Below are 10,310 nucleotides of genomic sequence, written 5' to 3'. Positions count from 1 at the left end.
AAGCACTTCAGACGTCAGCGACGGAGCGGCGCGCGCCGGGTTGGACTGCGTTAACGCAACTTCCTTTGTAATGGAGGTTGCTAGGTCTGCTCACCGGCCGCGTACGCAACGTGCAGGTGTGCTCAGGGCGATGGGCCCAGACCCCTGCGCGCTTAGGTTTAGACCGGCGTGCTGGCCTCTCTGTTGAGCCTAGGTGGGGCTGCGACGTGTTGATCTTCCGAGGCCGGGCATGACCCAGGAAAGTGTGTCCGGCCAAATGGGATCGAGCGTGTTGGGCTATGTGGTGCACCCCTGCAGGGAAGTTAATCTATTCGAATAGCCGTGATCTTCGGTAACAGGACGACTTGGAGTTGTACCTTGACCTTATGACAACTAGAACCGGATACTTAATAAAACACACCCTTCCAAGTTCCACAGACAACCCGGTGATCGCTTTTCCGCAGGGCGACGAGGAGAGGATCGCCGGGTAGGGTTATGTTATGTGATGCTACTTGGAGATGCTGCTTGGATATGCTACTTGAAGATGCTACTTGGAGGACTTCAATCTACTCTCTCCTACATGCTGCAAGACGGAGGCTGCCAGAAGCATAGTCTTTGACAGGATTAGCTATCCCCCTTTTATTCTGGCATTCTGCAGTTCAGTCCACTGATATGGCCTCCTTACACATATACCCATGCATATGTAGTTTAGTTCCTTGCTTGCGAGTACTTTGGATGAGTACTCACGGTTGCTTTCTCCCCCCTTTTTCCCCCTTTCCTTTCTTTCTGGTTGTTGCAACCAGATGCTGGAGTCCAGGAGCCAGACGTCACCGTCGACGACGACCCCTACTACACTGGAGGTGCCTACTACTACGTGCAGCCCGCTGACGACGACCAGGAGTAGTTAGGAGGATCCCAGGCAGGAGGCCTACGCCTCTTTCGATCTGTATCCCAGTTTGTGCTAGCCATCTTATGGCAACTTGTTTAACTTATGTCTGTACTCAGATATTGTTGCTTCCGCTGACTCGTCTATGATCGAGCACTTGTATTCGAGCCCTCGAGGCCCCTGGCTTGTATTATGATGCTTGTATGACTTATTTTATTTGTAGAGTTGTGTTGTGATATCTTCCCGTGAGTCCCTGATCTTGATCGTACACATTTGCGTGCATGATTAGTGTACGATTAAATCGGGGGCGTCACAGGGTCACACGACCGAGCATTCAAGTCATACAGTCATACAAACTAGCAGCGGAAGTAACTTGTCTGAGTACAGACAACTAGTAAAGTAAAAGAGGCTTGGAAAGCCTAGCTATACTACGTGGTCCTTCACAAGCTCAGGATCACCACCTGGGCCTTAGCCTACTCATTGATGTCAACGTCTACGAAGAACCCATCAGAAGGGGTTGCAGCGTCTTCTGTAAAAATGTAAATTATAGCAACATGAGTACAAAGGTACTCAGCAAGACTTACATCAGATCCTACATACATGCACATTATCAAGAAGGGTTAGTGGAGTTATTGCAGCAAGCCAGCTTTGACTCTTGGCTAGGCTATCCTACGAGACTCCAACTTGAAATGGTTTTGCGCACACGAGTCCACTACTCACCACTTCAATACACTACCGGGGATCCACCTCCGTCTTCCTACGGAAGAGCCATCCTCGGCACTCACACTTATCTTGAGGCTTTTAGTAGTTTCCATTTACTTGTCTATGAAATGTATAGGCAACCAAGTAGTCCTTTACCGCGGACGCGGCTATTCGAATAGATCATGATAACCCTGCAGGGGTGTACTTCTTCATACATGTTTCCACCACTTAGCGTCTGCACACAACATGTGCTCGGCAGACTTCAAGCGAAAGCCGACGTGGGTGTAGACCACGACCTACCTAAACACCTAAGTCTCCAATCCAGGTTTATCGCCTATCCAGGTTCCATCCGCAGGGAGTCCGGCCGAGGTTTCCCATACGGCCCCGAACAATGTGAACAGGGTTCCCGAGATACCTAATGGGTATTCGGTACACCGTGCCACGTACCTACCGCATCACAGCCCACCCCTACGGTTAGCGCTGTCCACAGCCTCCAGTAGGCTACAAACACTAGAAACTACTTGCAACTCCTGGACAGAGATCTAGGGTGAATAAGAAGTCGAGCGGGGTCATATTTCAGGGCCCAATGCATGGTAGTAGCTGTATCTTAAATCACACATACAGATCTCAGTGCTTAAGGTCGGCTTCAATGAAACAACCCACCATGTACTCCTACATGGCCTCTCATTGATACCTTTACCAAATCGTGTTCACCACACCACTCTTATTACCGACATAATCATTTCACTCTAGCCCATCACCCAGATGATCCAGACCTGACACGACTCTAAGCATAGCAGGCATAGCAAGGTAGGAACAACACATACATATGGCTCAATCAACTCCTACACATGCTAGTGGGTTTCATCTAGTTACTGTGGCAATGACAGGTCATGCAAAGGAAATGGGTTCAACTACCTAGCACATAGCAGTTTGAAATGCGTTGTCTTAATGTAGTAAAAGAGAGCAGGAGCGAGAACATGGGATTGTATCGATATGATCAAATGGTTGGTTGCTTGCCTGATGGTTCGATGCACTGATACAGTTCTTCGTTAGGGTAATCACGGTACTCCTCGGAGGCAGAACCTGCCGCAAAGAACACCGATACACCACCATCACCAAACAATGTGCGACAATATGATGCATGCATGAAACATGGCAATATGAGTGTGTTGGGCTAATGCAACTAAGACCAGAAGGGTTTGAACCAATTTGAACCAAAGATTCAAATTTCAAACTCATACATAAAGTGTTATATCTTGTTCTGCATTAAACATCAAGTTAACTTGTTTAATCATGCATGAAAATAGTACAGATGGATAGATTGAATTTTTCTGATCATTTTTCATATATAATTTGTCTGATTTGGAGTTACAGAATAAAAGTTATGAATTTTTGAAGTTTAAACTATATTCTGGAATTTCCTATATTAGATTAAATCCAGAAAATCAATTACTGCGTCAGCCTGACGTCAGTGTGACATCAGCAGGTCAACGGGACACGGTCCGGGTCAAACCTGACAGTGGGTCCCGCGTGTCAGTGTGATTAGTTTAGTTAAAGTTTAATTAAAACTAAACATGTTTAATTAACAGGGTTGGGCCCCACCTGTCATTGACTCAGGAGAGTCAACCAGGGCCCACCCGTGGTCAAACCCGGGTCGGCTGCACCGGCGTTTAGCCGCCGGCGAGCCCGACGCGGCGGCGGAAGTGGTTTTTGCCGTTCCGGCAACCAAACAAGCCGCGGAGGCCATCGGGGAGGAGCTGTGGACGAGCCGCAGCTCTTGGTGGAGTCCGTTGGGGTCGGGGTGGCCGGAGTTGGCGCCGGCGACGACTTTGGCGGCCACCGGAGTTCGGCCGAAGTCGAACTTGACGCTAGAGGGGTCGGTGAGGTGCGGGGAGTAGCTAGTTAGGTGCTACGTGACGCGGTGAGCATGATGGACACCGTGGAGTGGCCGGAGGATGACCGGGAGCACGTCGGCAACGAGCTCCGCGGCGGTGGGTGCGGTTGAGCTCCGGGAGGTCGCTACACGGCTCGGGAGCAAGAAAAGAAGGGAGGGGAAGATGTCTAAGCTCACGGGGAGTTCGACGAAGCACTTGGTGCGGCCGGGGACGGACCGGAGCGACGACGGCATTGAAGGGGATCTTCAGCGACGGCGGTTCGGTCGAGGTCGATGCGGTGGGCTCGGGCCTTGCGAGCGCTCGGGGCTCGGCTTGCTCGATGAAGTGGATGGTGGCGGAGCTCCGGGACACGACGAGAAGACGCACGGGCGGCGGGGAGCGCGGCTACGACATAGGCACAGCGGCGGTGGCGTCGGCCATGGCTGGGGGGCGCGAGGGGGGAGGAGCTGGAGAGGAGAGGGGGTGTCTGGGGGGTTCAGGGGAGAGAGGGGGAGTGATCCACGACATTAGCCGAGCGAGTGGAGCGGCGAGGCGGCGAGCAGGTGCGTGGCGCGCGCTACGGTCGCCGTCGGGCACCTGCCTGCCTGCCTGGCCGGCAAGCACCTCGCTGGAGCGGCGCTGGGCTGGGCCGGCAGGTGGGCCGGGTGCTGGGCGCCAGGTAAGGTTTTGCTATTTTTCCTGTTTTCTGTTTTTTTTAATACTTCTACAACTTTGTTGAATTATTAAAAATACTTAGGCAACTCCTAAAATCACCAAACTACTCCTGGTCCATAGTTGGATCATTTCCAACATGAAACATTTTAGTTTGGAGATATTTGAGCATTTGAATATTTTATATAATTTTAAATGCCCAAATTCAAATATTTATGATTTAATTCAAGGACCCTAAGATGGCCTAGGAAAATGTGCATCACTTCTGGCAGAGGTTCTGAACCAAGACAAAAATGATGGGCATTTTAGAAGGGCATTTCAGGTTCATTGAAAAAGTTTTTAGTAAACCCTAGTTGGTTTTAGAGGGGGCTGGGGGTTCTGTCATCCCCATTTCAGGTTTCTGATGAAAGAATAAACATGATGCAGCACTCTAATGCATGAACTAGCTAGGGTGTGACAACCCACCCCTACTCAAAAGAATCTCGTCCCGAGATTTAGGTTCCTCCGGAAAGAAGGCGGGATACTCGAGTCGAAGACGATCCTCCCTTTCCCAAGTTGCTTCATCCTCAGAATGGTGCGACCATTGAACTTTGAGAAACTTGATTTTATGACGTCGAGTGGTACGCTCGGCCTGATCGAGGATACGAATGGGGTACTCTCAATACGTGAGATTATCTTGGAGATCAAGCGTTTCGTGGTCCACTCCACGGATAGGATCCGAGAAGCAACGCCTGAGTTGAGAAACGTGGAAGACATCGTGGACTCTGGAGAGATGCGGAGGTAGTTCCAACTGGTAAGCAACTTCTCCTCGTTTAGCAAGAATACGAAAAGGTCCAATGTAACGAGGAGCCAATTTGCCTTTGATACCGAAACGATGGGTTCCCTTCAAAGGAGTAACCCGAAGGTAAGCCTTCTCGTCAACCTCGAAAGTCATAGCCTTATGTTTTCGGTCATATTGACTCTTTTGACGAGATTGGGCTGTTTTCAACTTTTCACGAACGATGCGAACTTGCTCTTCTGCTTCCTGAATCATATCCGGGCCAAAGAATTGTCTTTCCCCGGTTTCTGACCAGTTAAGGGGTGTTCGACAATGTCGTCCATAGAGAACTTCAAAAGGGGCTTTACCTAGGCTAGATTGATAGCTGTTGTTGTAAGCAAATTCGGCAAATGGAAGGCATTTCTCCCATTCCATTCCGAATGAGATAACAGAGGCTCGAAGCATGTCTTCTAGAATCTGGTTGACGCGTTCTACTTGACCACTTGATTGAGGGTGAAAAGCGGTGCTAAAGGAAAGGCGGGTTCCCATAGCATTTTGGAAACTTTCCCAAAATCGAGAGGTGAAAAGACTTCCTCGATCCGAGTTAATTTCCAAAGGAACACCATGGAGAGACACTATTCGGGAGATGTACAAGTCTGCTAACTGACTAGCGGTTATATTCTCACGAACAGGTAAGAAATGGGCCACTTTGTAAAGACGATCGATAACGACAAAGATAGCATTATTCCCTCTTTTGGTTCTGGGAAAACCGGTAATGAAATCCATACCAATTTTATCCCATTTCCATTCAGGAATAGCTAAGGGTTGAAGGGTGCCAGCAGGCCGTTGATGCTCTGCTTTTACACGACGGCAGACGTCGCAATTAGCAATATACTGAGCAATTTCTCTCTTCATCCTAGTCCACCAGAATCTCTGGCGTAGGTCCTGATACATCTTGGTACTACCGGGATGAATGGTGAGAGGAGATTCATGAGCCTCCTTAAGGATCAACTGCCGTAGATGCTGGTTCTTGGGAACCACTAAACGGTTCTCAAAGTACACAACACCATGATCATTTGTGGAGAAACAACTAGCACCTCCGCTAGCAATGTTCTCCTTGATCTTAGATATTCCCTTATCTCGCTTTTGGGCAGCAATGATTTGATCCGTAAGAGTAGGTTTCGCCACCAAGGTGGAGAGAAATCCTTGAGGAACAATGTGAAGGTTAAGCTTCCGAAATTCCTCATGGAGAAGCGGTTGACTTTGTTGTAACATCAGGTTGTTACAATAAGATTTACGACTTAGCGCATCAGCCATGACGTTGGCTTTCCCTGGGGTGTAAGGTATTCCTAAGTCGAAATCTGTGATCAACTTGACCCAACGTCTTTGCCTGAGATTCAAATCCGGTTGGGTGAAGATGTACTTCAGACTTTGGTGATCAGTGAATATTTCACAACGATTACCGAGGAGGTAATGTCGCCAGGTTTTAAGTGCATAGACTACAGCTGCAAGCTCTAGATCATGAGTAGGATAATTCTCCTCATGTGGGTGCAATTGTCGTGAAGCGTAAGCAATTACGTGTCGATCTTGCATGAGAATGCAACCTAGTCCTTGTCGCGAGGCGTCGCAGTAGATAACAAAGTCCTTGGAGAAGTCTGGCGGTACTAGTACGGGAGCAGAGGTCAGGCGTCTTTTCAGTTTCTGAAAGCTGTGCTCACATAGTGGAGTCCATTCGAACTTTTTATCTTTCTTGAGGAGTTCGGTTAGAGGTTTAGCAACTTTGGAGAAGTTCTCGACAAAGCGACGGCAATAGCTCGCTAGGCCAAGGAAACTCCGAACTTGCTTGACCGATTCAGGTGGAGTCCAATTAAGGACGGCTTGAACTCGCTCAGGGTTAACAGCAATACCTTTACCAGATATTACATGACCCAGATAGGTCACTTCTGACAACCAGAATTCACATTTAGAAAATTTGGCATAAAGGCGATGCTCTCGAAGTTTCTTCAACACTAGCCTTAGATGTTCGGCATGTTCTTCCTCGTTCTTGGAGTAGATGAGTATATCATCGAGGTAAACCACGACGAATTTATCCAAATACTCCATGAAGATTGAGTTCATTAACCGAGAAAAGGTGGCTGGAGCGTTGGTTAAACCGAAGGACATAACGGTGTACTCGTATTGGCCATAACAAGTAACAAAGGCCGTTTTAGGAATGTCCCCGTTCCTGATTTTGATTTGATGGTAGCCCAACCTCAAATCCATTTTGGAGAAGACTGAGGATCTAGCGAGCTGATCATACAGGTCGTTGATCCTGGGGAGCGGATATTTGTTCTTGATTGTGACCAAATTGACAGGTCGATAATCTACAACCATCCGGTCCGTACCATCCTTCTTCTTGACGAAGAGGACGGGGCAAGCCCACGGCGATGAACTAGGTCGGATGAAACCCTTTTTCAAGGACTCATCGAGTTGTTTCTTAAGCTCGGCTAGTTCTAGTGGTGCCATCTTATAAGGTCTTCTAGCAATCGGGACGGTTCCTGGAATGAGGTCTATTACGAACTCAACATCCCTGTCAGGTGGAACACCTGGCAATTCCTCTGGGAAGACATCCGGAAAGTCACGGACTACCGGAACGTCCTCAAGGTCTGGCAAAGGGCTGGCGTTAAGAGAATATAACTGTCGCTTAGCTATTCGGGTCAAGACATTGACTATCTTCCCCGAAGGATGGGTGAGTTGAACAGTCCTAGAGAAGCAGTCAATTTTGGCATGATGGGCTGACATCCAGTCCATACCCAAGGTGATATTAATATCTGAAGATTTAAGGGCTATCAAAGATGCAAGGAAAACAAGTCTGTCGACTTGGATTTCATTTCCATGACTTACTCTAGAAGTTTGCCATTTGGATCCCGGAGTTTGAATTATCATAGAGGTGGGCATCTCACCGAATGTGGTGTTATGCAGACGAGCATAGCTCTCGGATATAAATGAATGAGATGCTCCTGTATCGAAAAGAACAGATGCCGGGTGGCAGTTAACAAGGAGCGTACCGAGAACGACGCTGGGATCCTCTTGAGCTTCTTCGGCAGAGATACAGTTGACATGGCCACGTGCAGCGGTGGCCGGCTTGGCGTGGAACACTTTCCCTGTCGGCTTGCCACGGCCAACAGCTTTAGCAGATTGGTTGGGGTTGGTCTGGGGACACTCGCGCATATAGTGGCCAGATTCCCCACACTTGAAGCAAGTCACGGAGCTGGTACGTGGAGGAGCACTGTTGGTTGGACCACCATAGGGCTTGGTTGGTACAGACTATTGAACGGGGCGAGGCGCCTGGAAGGATGGCCTCGGTGTGAACCTGGGTGGCAGGGCAGTGTTAGGCACCCACACGCGGTGTCTGGACCCCGACTCAATGCCACATCGATCTAGCATGTAACACCTCATATCACTTTGCGGCCTCACGCACGGTATTCCCACGGGTGTCGCCTTACCTTAGCCCGGGACCGTTTGCGACTTTTGGCACACGTATATGACAGTGTCGCTAGCATCCATATGATAAGGAGCCCGGGCTGACATGGCTAGTCGTAAACCCAGAGTGGCACAGACTTACAGGGACAGGCATCCATGACCCAGCATCGAACGTGTCGGTCATCAGCGAGTGAAACCAGGCTGTAGCACTGGGCTAGCAGGACTCCGGTGAACCGGGCTGTAGCGGGCTAACAAGACTCCGGTATTCATCGCGTGACATTTCCCCGAAGGGACAGACACAGGAACGAAGAAGGACACATGCCGGCCAGCCTAAGTGTTCCGGAGCAGTAGCAAGCTACCATGGCTCGGTGGAAACACTAGGAGACATTTCCCCGTAAGAGAGGCTACTAAAGATAAACAACTTGATGGTCAGATCCCACACATACCAAGCATTTCAATAACATACACACAATATGCTCGATATGTGCAACTACAACATGGCATCACAACATGACTCTACGACTCAAGTAATTTATTCAATAGGCTCCGAGGAGCGAGATATTACAAACAGGGGTCTCACGACCCAACATTCAGAGCATACAAGTCAAAGCACAAGCGGAAGCTATCATGTCTGAGTACAGACATCTATAAATGAAAAAGGCTGAGAAGCCTGACTATCTATCAGATCCTGTCGAGGGCACAAGATCATAGCTGAGGTAACAAGCTAAACGTCGAAGTCCACGCGGAACTACTAGCGAGACCGAAGTCTCTCTGCAAAAAACATAAAATAGGCAAACGTGAGTACAAATGTACCCAGCAAGACTTACATCAGAACTAACTACATATGCATCATTATCAACAAAGGGGATGGTGGGGTTTAACTGCAGCAAGCCAGCTTGACTCGGTGGCTATCCTAAACTACGACTGCGAGTAACTCTTTTGAGGTGGCGCACACGAGTCCACATATTCACCATATCAATACACCACTATGGATCCGCTCCCGTCTCCCTACGAGAACGCCATCCATAGCACTCACGCTTATCTTGCGTATTTTAGAGTATCCACTTTCACTTGTCTATGAACTGATATAAGCAACCCAGAAGTCCTTTACCGCGGACACGGCTATTCGAATAGATGATGTTAACCCTGCAGGGGTGTACTTCTTCATACATGTTTCCACCACTTAGCGTCTGCACACGACATGTGCTCGGCAGACTTCAAGCGAAAGTCGACGTGGGTGTAGACCACGACCTACCTAAACACTCAAGTCTCTAGTCCAGGTCTATCGCCTATTCGGGTTCCATCCATGAGGAGATCCGGCCGGAGTTTCGCTCACAGCCCCAAACGATGTGAACAGGGTTCCGTGACACCAAACGGGCGCCCGGTATACCCGGCCACGTGCCTACCGCATCACAGCCCACCCCTACGGTCAGCGCTGTCCACGGCCTCCAGCATACTACAAACACCAGAAACTACTTGCAACTCCTGGACAGAGGACAAGGGTGAATAAGAAGTCGAGCGGGGTCATATTTCAGGGCCCAATGTATGGTAGTAGCTGAATCATGGATCACAAACACAGAACTCAGTTCCTGAGGACGGCTGCAATGAGACAACCCACCATGTACTCCTACATGGCCTCTCACTGCTACTTTTACCAAATCGTGTTCACACACTTAGCTCACGCACAGTAGAACATGTTCACACACCTCTGATTCATCCCCGATGAATCAGACCTGACTCAACTCTAAGCAGTAGCAGGCATGACAAACAAGCATGAATGAGTAGGCACAACAGGGCTCAAACAACTCCTACTCATGCTAGTGGGTTTCATCTATTTACTGTGGTAATGACAGGTCATGCAGAGGATAAAGGGGTTCAACTACCGCAGCATGTAACAGTTGAATCGGTGTTGTCCTAATGCAGTAAAAGAGAGCAGGAGCGAGAGAGTGGGATTGTATCGGAATGAACAAGGGGG

This window comes from Triticum aestivum, chromosome 3B (genome assembly GCF_018294505.1).
Source record: "Triticum aestivum cultivar Chinese Spring chromosome 3B, IWGSC CS RefSeq v2.1, whole genome shotgun sequence".
Lineage (NCBI taxonomy): Eukaryota > Viridiplantae > Streptophyta > Magnoliopsida > Poales > Poaceae > Triticum > Triticum aestivum.
This window is presented reverse-complemented; position numbering follows the sequence as displayed.